At 39.2% G+C, this 22,070-nt stretch overlaps 1 non-coding gene across 1 annotated transcript; it reads left to right on the top strand.

Moving 5' to 3' along the window:
• The first annotated feature begins 11,391 nt into the window (after window positions 1-11,391).
• LOC149237352 (signal recognition particle RNA) lies at window positions 11,392-11,612 on the top strand. Its single transcript, XR_016246882.1, has one exon.
• The last annotated feature ends 10,458 nt before the right edge of the window (window positions 11,613-22,070 follow it).

The following is a 22,070-nucleotide window of genomic DNA, read 5'->3' as shown; positions in this document are numbered from 1 at the left end:
GGAGTCCTAGAAATGTTTATTATGATTATCCATAAACTTAAATTGGTAGAAGATGCTCGAAAAGGGCCAATGGCAAATGGTGAAATCACTATTCTTATGTAGGTTAAGAATGGTCCAAATCTAAAATTACTTGATTTTTTTTTTTCAAAATGATTTCGATGTTACTTTTTCCATTTGGCACTTCTTTTCCGTGTAGGATGAAAATTATCTAAAGCCATTTATTTTTAAGTCAAGCTTTAGGTAGAAAGTGAGATACTCGGACATGGTTTCTCCATGCACTTAAGGATCTCTAAAGCGACACAAAACATTGAATTTTTCTTAAATGCCCTTGAACTATTCCCTTTGTGGATTTTCGCTTCTCTAGATTTAGGTGACAATGAGATTCTCCAAGTCATTTTGGATGACCTATATAATATGCATGTTTTCTCTGCTTGGAGCTTTGTCTTATCGATCTTCCTCTCGAGGCTTCTTTTTATCATTCCTCGAGTTCCCATGCCGGGAGAGAATCATTTTATTTCTATCCAGGATGATATCATGTCATTGAATCTCTCATAGTAATTACTATTTTTATTTGGAACTTCTTCTATGCTCGACTCTTTGTCTCATTCTTCTTACTCACAAGACTTCCCTTTATGGTTCGTAGAGTTCCCTTGTTGAGGGAGGCTCATTTTCTTCTCCAAACTCCCCATTGCCAACTAGGGCTTGATTTTGAAATACTGCTCATAGCAACCCTTCAACTACTCTGATGAGGATTTTCACGATGTCGAAATCACACAAGACTTGCACCTCGACTCATCTACAACCATTCAAATTCCAATTACCTTACCACTTGTCACTAAACCATTCATGCCGGTAGCCTCCAATAATGGTTCTTGAGATTCTTGTTTGTCGTTAACTCACACACCTGTGGCATACTTATTTTTGTAGGCCAACATCATTTTGGCCTACCGGTTTTTGGAGGCTCTCACATTTTGTTCTACTTCTTTCCATTTGGGTTTGAAACCCTAATGGCTTTATTGTTCAATTAGTCGTTTTAATCGCTTAATGAAATCTTACTTCAAAATGAATGGAGGATGAATCGCACTCTAATGTTATCACCATGCTTGAATCACTAAACGAAAGTGTCTAGGAAGGTCCATGTCATTTGACCAATCTCATTAAGAATGTCCACCAAGATAACAAGCGGTTGACCAAAAATAGAGAGGACTTAGGGACAAGCACAAATTTGATCAAGGCTAACCACTAGATGTCATCGCCATATGCCTCTAGGAAGATGCTTGGGATTTCTTTCACTTTCAGAGAAACCATCAAGGAAGATACCCCCTAAAGCGAGGGTATCATATGCTATTCCAGACGCTTGCTCTCAACTAGAGGCTTCAGGATTTTAACATCCAAAAATATACTTTGGCCTTTTTGGCTTTGAATAGGTTGGTGTTGGCTTTACTTTTTGTTTCCTATTCCAATTAAGAGAGGCCCTCCTCTCTAATTTGGAGTTTGACTTCTTCGTAATGGTCTTCCTAGTCCTTCCTTACCTATGAGAGGCCTTCCTTGTGTGCTCTCGACCATTATGTCATTTATGCTTCAAATCTTCTTCTCCTCTATCCACGGGCAAGAGCAGACCGAGTTTTTTTGTTTTTTTAAACCAATAATCAAACCTCATTGTGTGAGCTAAGTCACAAGCAATGGGATAGGAACAATTACCTAGCTTACATAATTCGAAAGTGCTACCATGCATGCTAGATTGTATATGAATGGGACATAACCAAGTTATTGGCTTATCGAATACATAAGTGCAATTCATTTTTTAAGGACTCAAAACCGATCCTGAACTTTGATGGGTATGATTCTCGTAACAACTCCCAAGTATCTAATGATATCATGTTTGAGAAGAAAGAGCAATGACCCACATGATTGCGAACCATTGAGCAAGATCCAATGGAACAACTACACAAAGGCACTTCGAATTTGAAATTAATTTCTCCCATAGAAGCTACGCAATAGGTTCCAACCAATCACAACCTTGAATCCCCATCAACAACCATAATATCATCATTAGAAAAAAATCAATGAATTGAAGCTTGCCACTCTTGTTCCCCTTTCAAGAACAAAATGGCTTAATGGTGTAGCCCCATCTTGTTACTATATTCTCGTTTCTCTCTACAACTAACACCCATCACCTGACTTGGAAATTGGAGGACATCGGGAAAGAAAAGATTGCATGAATTTAAAGAGCAGCGGACTTTACAATAAGTGAATCAACATCACATGTTCGATGGAAATTTCCTTGTATGTGGGTAATGATTTCAAAATCCGCCTAGTATTCCTGGTGGTCACCTAATCCGCTTGAGTTTGTTAAGGAAACAAAGGCCTTGAATCCATTTACAATGTTTCTTGTTAGATTTGATTCTTTCCTTTCCAATCGAACTTGATTATATTGACAAGATTTATGAACAACAAAATGTTCTCGCCACATCATTTCTCCATGGGAAAATGGCGTAAATTTATGAAACTAACCCTCGAAAATTTAACAAGATTGGCTTTAATGATATTGATGGTTGTACTTGAAAGGAAAATTGCTCTTAAACTCTCACTCCAACACGCGTTTTATTGATCCAGGTGGATATTGGTGGCCACCTGCCAAGTCCACCTGGACCCCCACCATTGTTTCTCTCAGCATTTTCAGTTTCCTTAATTGTAGCACAACTTACTATTTTTAGCAGTTTTTCGGGTCCTGAACTTCTGGAGCCGTTTTGATGCCCTAAACGACGTTTTTTTGGGAAATATAGGGGCAACATGGGTCCATGGACCGATTTTACCCTTCCCAAAGTGGTAGTGCTCGGATAGATCTTTCTAACAAGCTATTGTACGCGTCAAACGGAGATCGTATGCCAAAGTTACGACCCCGGGAAGTTGATGTACCAATTTACCCAAACGGGGCCCACAGTTTGGCGTTTCATCTCCTAGGGTTAGGTTTTGGAATGTTAAGGGTTTTCCATTGTTTCTCAACAATAAATAGGCCTTCAAGCCTCATTGTAACACAGTTCAGAGGCATGTAGCCACCACATCTCTTCTCAGAGATAAGCTACCATCGCCCTAGCTGGTTTATTTCTATTTCTGGTTGTAAGCATATTTCAGTATTTTCCATTAATGAAATGAAGTATTATTTCTGCTGCATCTTTGTGTATATGGTTATCTCTGTAATTTGTTGTGTTCCTGTTTAAATCTGGATCAGTGGTATCAGAGCGGTCTACCTTTTATCTATTTTTCTTTGCATGTCCCCAACAAGGTCGGGATATAAGGAGTTAGGGCTTGAACTGGTTGAACCTTTGCAAGACCAGCCTTGCAATTCCCGACGCCCTCCCATGGCGGATGAGAAGAAAGACAAGGGGGCAGGAGATCCCATCAAAATCTTGCTCGAAGAAGCCCTCGAGCGACAACGGAACGCGATGATGGACAGCTTTGCCCAGATCCTTCAGCGGCTACCCAGAAGCGATGCATCGGCTTCCAGTAGCTACTCTGGAAACGCCACGCCCTTTAAGGTACAAGTTAATTTTGAAATCCCCATATTTGAGGGTCAGATAGGCGCAGATGCCGTAGATAAATGGTTAAATCTGCTAGAGGGTTATTTTTTTGTTCATGAATTTTCGAGTCAGGAAAAGATTGTTTTCGCTCTTCTCAAAGCAGCCCCCCACATCAAGGACTGGTGGGAAACCTACTGCGAGCAGAAGGATGAAAGTACTGGCTCACTATTTTCAGTCGCACCCACCTGGAGTTCATTCCGAGATGCCATCAAGGAGCAGTACTACCCTGTCGAAAGCTATGAGGATGAATACATAAAGTGGACCACGCTGCGGCAGGGAAGGGACCGAGACGTGCCGGAGTTCACCAATCTTTTCCATACCCTTCGCACAAAGTTGGGTATCAAGGATTCAGAGCAACATTTGATACTCAAATACCGTGGCTGCCTGCACAAGTACATCCAGGAAGAAATACAATTCCTGAACTTCTCCTCGCTCGGCGCAGCATACCGATATGCCGTCAAGGTCGAGCAGAAGTTTAAACAAAACAAGCGAGACTTTGGATATGCAAATCTAAAGCAGGGGAAAGGTGCCCCTAAACCACAGAACAAAGGACAAAGCCAAGGTGGGACAGCCCAAGACAACCCGCCGAAGCTGCAAGCAAAGAACAGCACTGCAAAGCCGAAAAAGGACACTGGAAAATGGTGTGAGTTCCATAAGAGCTCCACTCACAACGCAAGTGAGTGTCGGGCCAAGCAGTCACTGGTGGCTGAGCTAAAGGTTTCAGAGTCAGATGCATGTTCTGACTCTGAGTCAGAACCCGGTAAGGGGAATGAAAAAGGGAAGCATATCATTGATGCGGATCCCAACGCCACTGTTTCTACCGCCAAGATCCAAAAAAATGAAACCGAAGATCCAGAGGAGGAGGAGCGTCTCTTCCACTCCCAGATGTGGATAAAGGGCTCCCCGATACAGTTCATTGTTGATAGCAGGAGTCAAAAGAACCTCATTTTGGTAGAGGTCGTGAAGCGGTTGGGCTTACCGACCACAACACATCCACAACCATACACCATTGGGTGGCTTCACCAAGGACGAGATCTTCGCGTGAGCCAGCAGTTTCACCTTCCATACAACATCAAGCCCTTCACGGATGAGGTATTGTGTGACATTGCTCCCCTTGAAGTTTTTGATGTATTATTAGGATAGCCATACTTGTGGAAGCGACATGCTGTGTATGAATCAAGGCCCCGTGCTGTTATTATTACGTTGGGAAATAAGTTGTATAGAATACCAGAGGTAGCACCACCTACTGCCATCTCTTTGATAACTGTAAAACAATGCAGTAAGATCATTTCCAAAACCAGGAAATTTGTTTTCCTAATGATACGCCCTCAAGGAAAGAAGAAGACGGTGGCTGCGGCCTCCAGACGGGGTCCCTCTGCACGACAACTACAGATGGACAAGGTTGTGGAGGAGTACGAGGACATCTTCACCTCCCCTGTAGGGGTTCCTCTGCACTGTCAGGTCAAGCACTCCATCAACCTGACCCCAGGTGTGCCGCTACCCAATGGACCAATTTATCAGCGCTCCGTTCTGGAGAACAATGAAATCAAGAGGCAGATTCAGGAGCTCCTGTAGAAAGGTCACATCCGTCCGAGTTCATCGCCTTGTGGGAGCCCGATCATGTTGGTACAAAAGAAGGATGGGACGTGGAGACTCTGTATTTACTATCAGGTGCTAAACAAGATCACTGTCCGTAATAGGTACCCGATCCCGCGGATTGATGACCTCCTAGACCAACTAAAGGTGGCGAAATATTTCAGCAAGATTGATCTGAAGTCAGGATATCACCAGGTACCAATCGAACCCTCTGATGTGTGGAAGACTGCCTTCAAATCCAAGGAGGGCCTTTTCGAATGGTTGGTTATGCCTTTCGGATTGACGAATGCTCCTGCAACCTTCATGAGGCTAATGGATGACATCTTGCGGCCATTCACCAACTCCTTTGTAGTAGTATACTTGGATGACATTCTGATCTTCAGCCAGAGTTGGGAAGAGCACCTCCACCACATCCGACAGGTTATCCAAACACTGCGACAACACAAGCTATGTGCCAATTTGGAGAAATGCACTTTTGGCATGACCCAGGTTCAGTATCTGGGATACATCATTGATGAACAGGGGGTGCATGTCAATCCAGCCAAGATCCAAGTCATTCGGGATTGGCCATCTCCAACCACTCTAACAGAGCTCCGCAGCTTTCTAGGTCTTGCCAACTTCTACCACAGGTTCGTGTTGGGGTTTTCTCATATTACTTGGCCCTTGAGTCAAGTCACCAAAGGAGGGGCGAAAGAAAAATTCTTTTGGTCTGAATCTCAACAGAAGGCATTCATGGAGTTGAAGGATCGCCTCTGCACGGCACTAGTGCTCGCATTACCAGATTTATAACAACCATTTGAGGTCGAGACAGATGCCTCTGACTATGCTATTGGGGCAGTCCTTACTCAACATGGACATCCAGTGGCATATCACAGTGAAACACTTTCAGACACAGTCCAGAAGTACCCCACTTATGATAAAGAGATTTATTCCATTGTACAAGCCTGCCGAAAATGGAAGCATTACATTTTGGGGAAGGAAACGGTCATCCACACAGACCACCGACCCCTGCAGTTCATACAGACCCAAGGGAAATTACAGAATGATCGCCATCAGAAGTGGTCTACATACCTGCAAGAGTTTCACTTGAATATCAAGTATAAGAAGGGAAACACCAATAATGTTGTAGATTGCCTCAATCAACCACCGATCACGGCGTTAACCACCATGCTCAACTCTTATGGGCACGAGACTTCTGATTGGCCACTTCTCTACAAAAGCGACCCAGAATTCGCCCACACATACCAGACACTCTTGGAGGGTTGGCATGTTCCAAATTTTCACCTCCAGGATGCCCTGTTATGCCACTTGGGTCACCTTTGTGTTCCTTCAAGTGAGCGTGCCAAGATTATTTGGGAAGCACACTACAATCGGGCTGCTGGGCATTTCGGGGTCGAGAAAACAGTGGCAGTACTGCAAAATTATTTCTATTGGCCAAATCTTCGACAGGATGTTGGGAAGTACATCAGATCATGTACTACCTGTGCCATTGCCAAACCGACCATTAAGAAGCACAGCCTCTATACCCCGTTGCCTACCCCTAGTCGACCTTGGGAATCCATCTCCATGGATTACATGTCAGGCCTTCCTTCCACTAAGCATGGAAATGACTGTGTTTTTGTGGTCGTCAACAGGTTCTCGAAGATGGCCATTATGGCGTCCTGTAAGAAGAATATCACAGCAGAAGCCACTGCTAAACGCTTCTTTGAACGAGTGTGGGTGCACTTTAGGATCCCACAGTCTATCGTCTCAGATCGGGATAGTCGGTTTCTCAGCACATTTTGGTCCAGTCTCTGGTCAATGCTGGACACCCAACTCACGAAGTCCAAAGTCTTCCATCCTCAAACTGATGGCCAGACAGAGGTTGTCAATAGGATGATTGTGCACATTCTGCACATGTATAACTCAAAGCATCCACGCACATGGGACGAGAGCCTCCCCTATGTTCAGCACAGCTACAACCGAGCTCTTCACAGCTCCACTGGCCATAGCCCTTTTCAGGTGGGTTTGGGATTCCAGCCACTATGCCCCATTGATGTGGCCATGCCACTTGCAGCTACTCACATAAATTCAGCTCATGTCCAGTCCGAAACAGATAAGGCCACTAGCTTCATTGAGCGCATCCAACATATTCGCCAGCAGGTCCATGACATTCTTGAGAAATCAAATGCCAAGTACAAGCAGCGACATGATCAACATCGGGTGCCACACAAGTTTTAGGTGGGCGACAAAGTCTGGTTGCATTTGCAAAAGGAACGCCTTACTGGAGCCTATCGGAAATTGAGACCACTCCGATATGGTCCTTACACCATTACTAAGGCTATGGGAGATAATGCATTTGAGCTCAGCATTCCCCCATTCCTTGGCCTGCACCCAGTGTTCAATGTGGACCACCTTCGGCCATACTTTCCACCATTGCTAGACACATCCGACATTGCAGAACAGCTCAAACCCACAAAATTAAATCTAGATTGCATGGAACAAGCTGCAACTGATCGGATCATGGACACACAGATCAAGAACACTCGCCAACAGAATATCCAACTGTATCGAGTTGTCAAAGCAGGCCAACTCCTTCAGCAGGGCAAGTGGCTCACCAGGGAACAAGTTCAACAAAAGTTTCCTCATCTCATGGAGGAACTCAATGCAATGGGGACCATTGCTTCCTAACGGGGGAGGAATGATCCAGGTGGATATTGGTGGCCACCTGCCAAGTCCACCTGGACCCCCACCATTGTTTCTCTCAGCATTTTTAGTTTCCTTAATTGTAGCACAACTTACTATTTTTAGCAGTTTTTCGGGTCCTGAACTTCTAGAGCCGTTTTGAGGCCCTAAACGACGTTTTTTGGGAAATCTGAGGGCAACATGGGTCCATGGACGAATGTTTCCATTCCCAAAGTGGTAGTGCTCGGATAGATCTTTCTAACGAGCTATTGTACGCGTCAAACAGAGATCGTATGCCAAAGTTACGACCCCGGGAAGTTGATGTACCAATTTACCCAAACGGGGCCCACAATTTGGCATTTCATCTCCTAGGGTTAGGTTTTGGAATGTTAAGGGTTTTCCATTGTTTCTCAACAATAAATAGGCCTTCGAGCCTCATTGTAACACAGTTTAGAGGCATGTAGCCACCACATCTCTTCTCAGAGATAAGCTACCATCGCCCTAGCTGGTTTATTTCCATTTCTGGTTGTAAGCATATTTCAGTGTTTTCCATTAATGAAATGAAGTATTATTTCCGCTGCATCTTTGTGTATATGGTTATCTCTGTAATTTGTTGTGTTCCTGTTTAAATCCGGATCATTTATCCTCTCACAAAATTCAATTCTTGACAACCCTGCGTGGTCTATAAATATGATTACCTACCTCACATTTCTCGCGCGCCACTTCGAAATCTCGTATTGTGTTTCTCTAAAACATTTGTATTGCGTAAGAAGTAAAGAACCAAAATCTTTGGGCCATATATCGGCCCCATAGAGAAAGGCCACACAATTACAAAAGTATGCCAAAACAGGGCAATTTGACTTGACCACTATCATGAGAAAGAAGAAGAAGAGATGCTTCATTACAACAATCTTCCCTTGAATACATACAAAGAATAGAGCAGGGCACAAAGGGACATCCCGCCTAGCCCAACCCCCATCAAATTTAACGTGTTTACCTTCCTTTTATGCATAATATAACCTCGTCTAGCAAATTGAACCCAATGAAATCACTAATAGGTCATCCATTCTAAATAATTGCAATCAACAAGTTTCTCATTTCATTATAATGATCAACTTTCCACACAACAACAAATTTAAAGGTATTGTCACTTCCAGCATTAATGAGGATGCTAGGGCTCTCACATTTATCCCTACAATTCTAGGCCCACTCTTTTTTTGGCATCTTTTTATTAGCAAGGGCTACAAATGGCCAAAGTTTTGCCACAACTCGACTCCATATAGAGATTGCACACAATTATGAAGTTAGGCCAAATTGAACCAATTTAACTTTGACGACATTCATGGGTGAAGTTGCAGTAAGAGTTAGTTTCAAATTGGTCTTCTGTTGCTGGCAGTGACGTGTTGGGTTGATGAAAGTGAGAAGCTGTTATTTCCCCCTTCGAGGCTCAAGTCTAGTCGATGGCATGCTCATGTGTATGCTCGTGGTTGTGAAAAAAAGGGTGGGGTTGGGTGCAAATCCCTAGGGGACTTTGCAAGAATAGATGCCCCCCATTCACGGCTTATTAATTGGTTCTCCACAACACTTCCACCATCAATATTCTCGTCCGGGTCCTATGTGCTGGGATGTGGTGACATGCTTGCAAATGAAGCCATTTTCATCATATATGTTCACAATTGCAACGAGCCTTTCGAGGTAAGAGGGTGTATGCCTGAACCCACTGACAACAACATAATCTTGAGTTTTTCAAGTAAAACTCCACAGAAGCACTAGTACCCACTCTCCTCAATCCTTAAAATGTGTTTGTTATTCATATCAATACAAGTGTTGTGCCTATCGTCACAATTTTATCACAAGAAGGAGAGGTGGTGACAGAGGAGAGGTATTTGATCTTCTCTTTTCCAAGTGTCGCTTATAGAATAATGAAGTTGGAGTTGTTAGAGATTACAGGCTAATATTGTATTTTTGTCCGCAAAGCAAAGAGCTTGGGATCTAGCTTATCATAGATGGGCAATGTTGTTTGATGAGTACCTGAGACAAAACTAGCTTATGAAGTTGGCAATGAAAATGAAAATGTATATGCATTCTGTGGAACCCAATATGTAATGTATTTAAACCCTATTACCCGTGGAACATGGAGAGCATAAGTGAAAGAAGCGCAAAAAATGGTGTGCGATGTTGCTAAGCAATCCCGTTAATGTGTGACATGTCAACTACATGGAGGAAGGGCATGCAACTATGAAACTACGCCAAAACGGACCAATTTGACTCGAGCAAAATCATAAGCAGCGTTGCTCTCAAATTGTTGGTCCGACAAGAGTGAGTTCTATTTTCTTCTAGATGACGACCAATGCTGTGCAGGAAAATTCATGAACTAGGTGTTTGCTATATGCTATAGGAAGAAGATACAATGAGTAACTTCAAATAAAGACATTACCCCTATATAGTGTCATTTTGACACAACCTGTGACAATTTTCAGTGCCTTTCCCCTCTTAACAACGAGAGGGAGACCAGGGTTTCAGTTGCAGTTAGAGTGGTACATTGTCAAGTTTTGGAAGGCGACCAGACTTGGACGTGGTGCTTCCGGTGAACAATGGACAGTGATTTTGAGTGCAGGTTTTTTATACTTGCAGCGCGCAAAAGTAATAGATTGGATTGGCGGGGAAGTCCACAAGCGATATCCAACTCTGCCAATATGCATCGGACTCCCATTATGTTTGACAGATTTTGATGGTGACTTAATTTTGGTTTTCCTCTGCTTGCTGTGACGCTGAAATATTGAAATTGGAAATGAAAGCAGGCCGAAATCCTCAAAATCGTGAAGGCCCGTCTTCAAGGGATGTGGAAGCTCGAAAGTACTCCAAATCCTGAACACCCCTCTTCATCTTCATATGGATGTGGAAATTGAGAGCAGGCCGAAATTACTCCAAATCCTGAACGCCCCTCTTCATCTTCATCTTCATCTGGACGTGGAAATTGAGAGCAGGCCGAAATTTCTCAAAATTAAATCGTTCCTGCAGAGAAGGGCCATCGAAATTTCTCAAAATAAAATCGTTCCTGAAGAGAAGGGCCATCGATTTTTTTTTTGTCAAAATGAAATCGTTGGTGAAGAGAAGGGCCATCGAAATTTCTGAACAATCGTGAAGAGAAGAGGCATGTTCACATGGATTTGCAAGAAACAGGAGAAAGGGGGCGAATTCAGAAAACGTTTGGTTTGAAATATGCATATTTTAAAGCTGTCTGTGTGTGTGAGAGCAATTGGTTGATGTATTGTAAAGGCACTTCTCTTCTGCACGTCCAGAAAGGAAGTTTTACATTTAAATGGGGGAATTTGGTGTGAAATGCGTATTGTGAGTGTGAGCAATCGATTCTGTTCTCCACGTCCAGCTGTGTTCTGCTCGTTGTCCTTGACAAAAATATGGATGGATGTTCACAATAAGAATTGAATTGGTGCCACAATGCGATGAGCCGAGCAAAGACAGAGACACAGAGGATAGGAATGTAATGGTGAGTGAGTGAGAGAGTCACATATATCCCACACGCGCCAGGGGCGCAGAAACCAAAGCGTTGATAGTGGTGGGCATGAGGTGTAATTGGATGGTTGGGCGCGCCCTGGTCCAAGTAGGGAGTTGGTACATGGGCCCCTGTCGAAGGGTAGGGTCCGAGAAGTGTCATGCGCCTTAGAGAGGAGGGGAATGCGTGAGGCTGGCTTCACAGAGCAACGACTACCTCCCGCTCCCTGCAGTGGAAGGATAACGTGACCGCTTTTTTAATTATTTAAATATATATCATTATCCATTTCATAATTTTTTATTCTTTTAAATATATATCATCATCCATTTCATAATTTTTTATTCTTTTAAATATATATCATCATCCATTTCATAGTTTTTTATTCTTTTAAATATATCATCATCCATTTCATATTTTTTTAAATATATCATCCGCTTATATTTCTAAATATATCATCTACATATTTTAATTTTATTTATATTTAAATATATCATCCATTTCATATTTTTTTTAAATATCTCATCCGCTTATATTTCTAAATACACCATCTAGATATTTTAACGTGCCCGGGCTTTTTTCTAAAATATATCAGCCAGATTTTTTTTTAATATTTTAAGATGCCGGCTTGCCTCTTTTTTTTTAAATATATCATCTAGAGATTTGATAATGTCTTTCGGATTATCAAAATTAGTATGGACCACTAAAGTCTGAAATCAATCATCCACATATTTTATTTTTAAAATAAGGTCATGGTCCCTTTGTCCGTCATAAACTCTGACCACATGAAATGCTCTTTTAAAATCATCCAGATATTTTAATTTAAAAATGATGTCTAGTCCCTTTTTCCGTCATGAACTCTGACCACATGAAATATGACAAAGTAAATATTGCCTCTATTTGTCAGTGGTAGTTCTAGGTAATGGTCCCTATCAATCAAAGTTCATGAAGTCATAGTTCTTTTGTTAGTCGGGAACTTTGATTGACATGAATTATATGAACTTTAATTGTCAAAGGAACTATGTATGACCTTCATTTGTCAGTTCGAATCCTAGGGAACAGTCCTCTCCAGTCAAAGCTCTTGAGGTCACAGTTCCTTTGTTAATCAAGAAATTCGACAGACATGAACTATGACCACAAGAACTACGACGAATGAAATTCGACCGAGAAATGAACTATGACCTTCATTTGTAGATCATAGTTCTAGGGAGTATTTCCTACCAATGAAAATTCCCCAGGTCATAGTTCCTTTGTTAGTTAGGGACTCTAACTAATAGGAACTATGATGAAGGAACTTTGCTTGGCAAAGGAACTAGGACCTTCATATGTCGGTCGTAGTTCATATCAATCAGAGTTCTTGAGGTCACAGTGCCTTTATTAGTAAACAACTGTGACATCGGGAGCTTTGACTAACAAAGGGGATATGACCTTCATCCATCAGTCATTTTTCTAGGAATAGTTCCTATCAATCAAATTTCTTGAGGTCATGGTTCCTTCAATGATTTGGAACTTTTCCAGTGAGGAACTTTGACTAACAAGAGTAGTGGTGAAGGAAATTTGACCAACAAAGGAACTATGACTTTCATTTTCCCATCGTAATCGCAGGGAATAGGTCCTCTCAGTCAACGTTCCTAAGGTCATACCACCCTTTCTTAGTCAAGGATTCTGACCGATAGGAACTTTGAGGAAGAAACCTTGACCAACAGGGTAACTATCACCTTCGCTTGTCGGTCATAGTTCCTACCATTCAAAGTTCCCAACGCCATATATCCTTTTTCCAATTAGGAACTCTAATTGACGGGAACTATGGCCAACGGGTTTTGGTGCAATTCGACCAACATTGATAGCTTGAGTTCAACAATTTCCATTAATTTCATATTTCTTTAATCTTTGGCATCCCTTCCATCTGATCGAAGAACTAATCTTAGACCGTGCTATTCAAAATTCCATGGTCAAAATCCTTCTTCTTTAATGAATGCTTGTGGGTTGGCGAAATTTGGCTACAATTGCTAAACTACTCCTTTGAGTTTTACGCTCCCCCCCAAGCCTCCCTTCTTCTAATTTGCCATCTCTCCTAGCTCAACATCACCTCTTACCCTTGAATCCTTGTATGTCACGGTGGATGAGGAATTACGGGTTCTTGGTCAACACGCCTTGACTTAAAATGGACCAAAAACCCAAATGCCAAAGTCTCGTCCTCAAATTTCCCATCAACAAGGTGGAATTAGAACTTCGAAGAAAAGCCTTGTGAGATTTGGGCAAGAATTTCATATGAAAAGCCGTTCTAGTTGTTCCACATACTAATTAAAGCTCGCGGCCATTGCTACAATAAAAGCCATGAATATTTATTAAATGGAACCTTTCAAGTGTTTTAAGAAGTGGCAAGAAGAAGAAATGGAGTGGGATTTTGGATGTAAGGTTTCGGAGAAAGTGGGTATAAATTCCAATTTATGGTTTCAAAAAAGGTATTAGTTTATTATCATGGGTATCTAAGCGGATGATAGCAATTTGGAGTAACTTAGATAGCGGACAAGCCTAGTCTCTTTCCCCTTAAAATTATTGCTCGAATATATTAGGAATAATGCCAAATGTTACGCTCCACGTGATTAATGGGAATCTTTACCGTGGAACTATTCCATTAGAGGTTTTGGTTCATTTTAAGTAGACCCAGATCAACGAAAGTTTGAAAAAACGAGTAGGTCAACACAAAACCTTACCTCGTCTTAAAAAATAAACTCACCAAAAAGGTTGAGTTTGCCCACTGATTATCTTAGTCCATGCAACTCTCAACTTTGGGATGAAATCATGTTACTCGTCAAAATCGCTCCCCGTCCCTCACCCCATAAGTTGTGAGGACAACCCACCACAATCACATCCTACAGTCTAGAAGGAAATTAAAGTCTATTTGTATTTCTATCGCAAGGAAGCAACTTTCTAAGCATACAAATCTAGATGGATGAGGTAATATTTTTGAAGGTACTGCGATCGATACTATTTTGGATATTAAGTCAAGTGGATTTGGAATAGGATTAATATTATAGGTCAATGAGACAAAAGTAAGGGGAATTAAGGATGGTGAAATTGGTACAATAGAGCACATTGAAAGTCATTGAGAGGTTGCTGAGTTTGTAACGCTGACACCTACGGACCAGAACTAAGCAATAACATTCCGGTGTGGCTAATGATTAGATGGACAATGTAACCATTAAGGATGAATCCATTGAAGAAATGCTTGATGTATGTCTTTTGGTGGTGCATGTATATATTGTCCACCTTGTGAATAATATGTATGAACACCACTAATGTACTAGTGCAGATATGTTTTGGTGTGCATATTCGATGCATTGTTGTAACCTTTTATTCTTGTGCTCGTTGTTCATAATCTATGTTAATCATTCTTCTTATTATGTGGGATTGTTCGTTGTAACACGATGAATCTAATCCCATCTCTTCACCACATGATCCTGTGCATCGTGAACAACGTGAGATTAGTCTCTAGTCTATAACTTATACATGAAATCTATATTTAAATGCGATGACACTGGTATTCTTTGTTTGGGGCTGAACTTTGTGTTGACCCAAATGCTCATCATTTTGAACACCTTATCAAAGTGGCTGTTTGCTCTAGTGGCAAAGCATATCGAGATGTTTTAGCGTGGTGTGATATTAGTTCTTCAATCTTATTGGAGGGATGTTGAAAATTAAACAAATATAAAAATTAAAGAAAATTGTTGAACCGGTGTTATTGATATCGATCATTCTGCACCAAAATTCACTAATTCAACCAAATTTTGGTCACTTCTAAACAACACTAGTCATTCAAACTAGTTTTCACTTCTCATGTTGTGCATTGATCAAAACTAGACAAAATCCATTAAAATTGGCTATTGTGATAAATCAAAGGCAAAACAATTAATTTAATTGGTGTTGCACCATCCCCATTAAAAAAAAAAAAAAAACACCACAACTACCCAAAGCTTGGTTTCAATCTATTTAATGATTCCACCCATCTTCAATGGACTTACCTTGATGGAATTGTGACGGGAAACAGAATTCATTGTGGCAAGGTACAAACATTGGTATCGGACATTGAGTATACACCAATGTACAGATGGTAGAAGACCAATATTTGGATGATGATTTGATTGTAGACTATACTACAATTATTTTTGGACTATTGAGACAATTTAGAACCTCAATATTATGTATTTTGATTCAAAAATGTATTGCTTGAGTGCCATTAGATTCCACTGGGCGTCATGTATTTACCCTTACATTCTTTATGCATTAAAAACTTTTATAGCATTGGTGTCTAATAGGTTGGATATATATATATATATATATATATATATATATATGTATGTATGTATGTATATATATATATATATATGTATGTATATATATATATATATATGTATGTATGTATATATATATATATATATATATATGTATGTATATATATATATATATATATGTATGTATATATATATATATATATATATATGTATGTATATATATATATATATATATATATATATATATATATATGTATGTATATATAGATATATATATATGTATGTATATATAGATATATATATATGTATGTATATATAGATATATATATATACATACATATATATATATCTATATATACATACATATATATATATCTATATATACATACATATATATATATATATATATATATATATATATATATATATATAGATATATGAATGAACATTTTGGACCATATACATACATTAATTGTAGATTATAGTATAATTATTTTTGCACTCTTTACACAATTTAGATCATCAATGTTATGTATATTTGTTCAAAATATATTTCAATTAAATGTCAATAGATTCCATGAATTTACCCTTACATTCTCTGTACATCAAAAATACTTTCTATAATTGTTGTTTAGTAGCTTACATTGTTTTATTATTATTATTATTATTTATGCAAGTGTTGTTTAATAGCTTGGATATATATAATTGAACATTTTATATATGTCTTGGTTGAACATTTTTCTCCCGTTCATGACTTTGAGGTTGAACCTTTTTGGTTTTGGTTCTAATCCTGCTTCTTATTTTGCTTCATCCTGTCCAACTCCAGTTCTAAGGAGGTCCTAATTTAAGGGTTAACTATTTTGATTTGGAATCCGATTTGTGATAATGTGTTTGATTCTAAATCCAGTTCCAATTTAATTAATGATTTTAGTGTTAAACGGTATTAGTTCGAGTTCTAGTGCTACTAATATTCATTTAAACACCATAACCAATATAGATTAATGAAAACGAATAACTTAGAGTACAACATGATTAGCCTTAATGGTCAAGAACATGTGATTATTCCTAAGAGGTCACACATTCAAATCCAAAGCGGCATAAACCACTAATATGGGTTCTATGGTGCATAGTTAATAAAATTGATTACTGTCAAGTCGACATGCCACTCGCCCTTTTTGTCAAATTGAATTACCTTGGACCCAAGTTTGAGTCTTTGCAGTCGAGTCAAACACATTAGTAACCGTGAGTTAGATCCTTAGCTATGAGTAACTCATGGCGTGTTTACTGCCAAGTCAATCCAACTTGCAGGTGAAGGGAAAAGTTCACCACTATAACATGTAAGTGCCTAAAAGGAAAAGAAAAACTTCCATTTTGAATTATTTTTGTTGTTGAGATTTGGGAAAGTTCGAATTGAACTCGTGCACTCCAGCCTCACCAAGTTCATGAGCCATGGTTTTAAAAATTGCTTTAAGGTGGCTCAAATTTAATGATATCCAAATTTTTAAAAATAAAGCAATTATGTCATCGGACTAGACAAACAATGCTCAATGCTCAAAATCATCATAGTAAAAGGGGCAATTGAAATTAGGGAATCTTACCAAAGAAATTCTATAGGATAAAAAACAATGTAATGTTGTCACATGAAGGCCTCGGGATTTCAAGGGGAGACACGAATTGGTCTAGGCAAGATATAATCAAATTCATTCATATGTATCTCAAACTGTGATTGACGGCAATGCGCGGGTGCCTTTTACACGACACAATGCAAACAATCTTGCTAGAAGGATACTTCACAAGGAAAAAAAATAGCTCTAAAAAGAGAGATATGTGAAGACAATCGGCATAACCATTTTGGGAAAATTCCACCATCACTTATATGTGACATGACCTATAGAATGCAATTTTTAATAGTTTATTTCGCCATATAAAGTGATTTTTTTCTCAGTGGCGTATATTCTTCTACCTATCTCCTTTTCTTACGTGTCAATCATATCCATCCATGATGAGTATTCTTGCTAACCCTGCACACTTGTCTTGTACAATGATTAGTGGCATTGGCAAAAGTGTTCACATAAATGCCATAAGTTGGCAATGCAAGTGAAAACTTAAAGGAGAATGTGGGGGCCTAATACAAAGGGTCTGGGTGCTTAATATACATGAAGTGAGGTTTTGAGCCCCATGTTTCACTTCATGAAATTTGAGAAATTCATACCATCTACTGGTCAACCTTTTGATAATGACTCTGCAGCCATTGACTAATAATGAGCTATAATTTAATTAAATAGGAATACCCAAATCAACAGTCCACCCATGTTAAGTACTCATAATGCCTTACATTATCGAATCAAAATTGTCATTACGTCACCTTGACCTCTTTTTCTTTAGGAAAAATCTAGGGGAGAGAGACCGGTGTGTATACCTATGCTAAACCAAAAAAATTGTTTGTCGCAAATTTGAACCTTGATTTTCACCAACAAGGAGAGAATTTGAAGCTTGAGTTTCACCGCCACGAGATTAAAAGAAAATACAAGAGCTTCTTTACAAATACAATATTAGTCAACGCATAGATAAATTCTAACATGGGAACATGAATGGTTTCTCGAAAAATGGACCAAACAAAACATCTCAGGCATGCATTATAATTTATGTGAACTTTGCAATGTCAAAAGTGGCACTGACCCAACTCAGTGGCACAAAGAACAATTGAAGCCAAAGAATTTCCAGTGCATGTAGTTGCATAAGTGCATTATCTACATCATCGCACATATAATGTAGAATGCCACGTATCCTATTGATGCGCTAGCAGAGGACTTGATCGGGGTTAAAACTCAAGGGAAAAAGACGAAATGATTTCTCATCTCTAACCAATGTATAAAGCCATAATACAATGGCTATTGGCTCTATTCCCCATTCATGAATGCAACTACTGCTTGCTCATATGTGCCAAAGACTCATATTCTCCACCCAAAACCATTCATATCAAGCCCCCATTCCTCGAAGGATACAATGGTATAACCATTAGAATTCAAGTCCAATTTCGCAGCCAGTGTGAGAATTTAATATTCCCGTTGGAACATGTTTTATCTTGATTCACATAAAATTTTGTTGCCTCGTGCATTTGACCATTTTCATGCAGAGACAGAGCACTAGAAAAGGCTGACACATTTTTATGCAGAGACGGAGCACTAGAAAAGGCTAATGTTGTTGGCATGGGTTGAAGAACAACCACTCCATTGATTCACAAGCTTCCTTTTCCTCCCAGATAAACGACTGTCATTTTCTTATGCTTGTACTATGTCACTAGTAGCCTTCTCATTCAAAATGGTTGAAGAGTCCTTGGTCCTAGAAAAAAGAGAAGAAATATTTTCTTCTCCTGACAATTCTTGCAGCCTCGTATCTTTATTGATTTCTTCCTACTAAAACTGCACTATTGTATACCATATGCATATCTTGACACTTTTTTGCGGGAATCTTCGTTGAACTCTCATTCGAAGCGAGGGAACTATATCTAGACCAATCTGCAGCCTAGAATTATTGACAGAAAATTTGAAATTCTGGAAATAGACCAGATATTATTTTAGTCAAAGTAAAGAAAGTCAAATTAGAAAATGTAGATGTAAAAACATTCACTTTTCAGTCTTGAGGCCTTCTCAAAAAAATTTGAACAAGTAACTTCCAATCCAATTGACCCCAAGTTGTAACTTGCGAGAGTTTCCCCGCTTTCTCTAGAACTGACTGCAAAAGATTTCTTTGTGCTCCCATACGAAGTTGCAAGTGTCTATGAACTTGCTCAAAAGAGAGGCACGCAATCAACATGACATTTTAAATTCAGACTTCTCTATGGCATAGTAGAGTCACATACAAAGAATGGAAGCCAAGATGGGAATTATGGGAATTATATCCCTTAGCTCTAGTGGTTTTCATGACCTTCTCTGTACCTCCATCTGCATCCATAGGCACTATATGATCTGCAAAGTGCTGAGATACAAGGAAAATAAAATAAAATGTGTTAGCTAGATATACCTTCTCTTCTTGCATCGTTAGTCTTAGAAAAAAAAACATCATTTCGAGGGGCTAAAATGGTCTAGGGACCTAAGGACCATAAACCAGAGGCATAGTCTCTAACAGAAATAAACCAAAGCACATAGTTGTGACTCTCCTCAGTCCCGACAGAATTGAAAACCATTTTTTACAAAAACACCTTGGAGACTTTGTCAAATCCTAACGGTGTTGTTTAAACGGACCTGCTTTTGTAACCTGGGCATTTCAAGGCTTCATCCTTATCTGGGCAGTGGTGTTATCTGTTTATCAAACTAGTTCTGTCGAATATAAAAATATGTATCCCAAAATCTGATTGGTTACAATACCTAGGTAGATTTGACATGACACAGTGCAAACATTCTTTCTAAAAGGAAGGACACTTTACCAAAGAAAAAATATATGAAGACAAATTGCAGAAACCTTTTTTTGAAATTCCACCATCACTTATATGGAATAGGAAGTACATAATCCATTTGTTAATAGTTTCTTTCACCCTATAAAGTGACGTTTTCTTAGTTTGCGTATTCTTCTATCTCCTTTGCGCTTACATGTCAATAATATACGTTTGTGATGAATATTTATGTTAACGCTGCAAACTTCTCTCATACCGTGATCATTGACATTGACAACAGTGTTCATATAAATGTCCTAAGTTGCCAGTGCAGACTTGAAGGAGAATGCGGGTGCGTAATAACCATCGAGTGAGTGTCTAATAAGCAGTAAGTAAAATTTTGAACCCTTGGCTTCAAAAACTCAAACTTGAGAACTCTCTGTTATCTGTTGGTCAACCATTTTATAGTGATTCTGCAGACATAGATAAATAATAAGCTATGATTAAATAGGGAACAACCTGCCCATGTTAAGTACTCACAATGCCTTCCAGTATCGAATCAATATTTTCATTAGCTTACTTTAACCTCTTTCTTTTTGGATAAAGACTAGGGAGATAGACCTGTGTGTATGCCCATGCTAAACCGGGATATTTCTTTGAGGGGAATTTGAATATTGAGTTTCACCAACACAAGGTTTAAAAAACATACATGAGATTCTTTAAAAATGCAATGTCAGTTAGTAGCTACATAGATTTTGTCAGGCTAACATGAATGATTTTTTTTGGAAGATGGAGAAAACCAAACTTCTCAGGCATGCAATGTAATTTAGATGAGCTTTTCAATGTTAAAGTAGTCTTGACCCAATTTAGTCGTACAAAGAAAATTCAAAGACAAATAATTTCTAGAGTATATAGTTGTATATATTTACATCATCATACATCTATAGAATGTTGCCTATCCTATTGGTACGCTAGAAAAGGACTTGATCAAGGTTGAATCTTAAGGGGGAAGGATAACATCTCTCATCTCCCAGCGATGTACAAAGCCATAATGCAATGGCCATTGACTTTGAATCTCATTCATGAATGCAATTACAACTTTCTCATATGTGCCAAATTCTAAGGTACATTGATATACAATGCTCATCTGATTCACCCAAAACCACTCACATCAAGCTCCCTTTCCATGGTGGATATAGTGGTATAACCATTGGAATTCCAGTCCAATTCCGCTGCCATTTTGAGAATTCATTAATTCTTGTTTGAGCATTTTTTTAACTTGATTCATATAATATTTTCATGCGGAAATAGAGCACTAGAAAAGGTTGATTATATTCATGCAAAGATAGAGCAGTAGAGAAGGCTGCTTATTTTTATGCGGAGATAGAGCACTAGAAAAGGTTGATTAGTTTTATGGAGAGATAGAGCACTAGAAAACGCTAATGTCGTTACCATGGGTTGAACAGAAAGCATGCCATTCCTTCACAAGCTTCCTTTTTCTTCAGACAAAGGATTGCCATTTTCTTCTGCGTGTACTATGCCACTAGTAGACAATTCGTGCAAAATAATTGAAGAGTCCTTGGTCCCAGAGAAAGAGAAAGAAGAAGAAATATTTTCTTCCCCTGCCAATTCTTGCAGCCTCATATATTTTCTTATTTCTTCCTGCGAAAACTGCACCATTGAATCATATGCATACCTTGACTGTTTTCCACCACCAACCTGCAAATTTTCTGTAGTTGAACTCTCAATGTTCAAAGTGAGGAAGGTGTATGCAGATGAGTCTGTAGTATAGCCCAATTGATGGGAAATTTCAGATTCTGGAAATACACAAAATATTTTAGGCATAGTAAAAAAAACAAAAAAAATAGACTTAAAACATTCGCTTTTCACTTTTGATGTGAAATCAGAATTTCTCGAACAGGTAGCTACCAATCCAATTGACTCCAGGCTGTAACTTGCTAGAGTTTCCCTTGCGTTAACTCTTGAACTAACCACAAGTACTCTTATGTTACCTCACTACAACTTTGCAAGTGTCTTTGGACCTGCTCAAA

Source organism: Pinus tabuliformis, chromosome 8 (genome assembly GCF_031772625.1).
Source record: "Pinus tabuliformis cultivar Carrire ecotype Pingquan chromosome 8, CPIR1, whole genome shotgun sequence".
Classification (NCBI taxonomy): domain Eukaryota; kingdom Viridiplantae; phylum Streptophyta; class Pinopsida; order Pinales; family Pinaceae; genus Pinus; species Pinus tabuliformis.
This window is presented reverse-complemented; position numbering and strand designations above follow the sequence as displayed.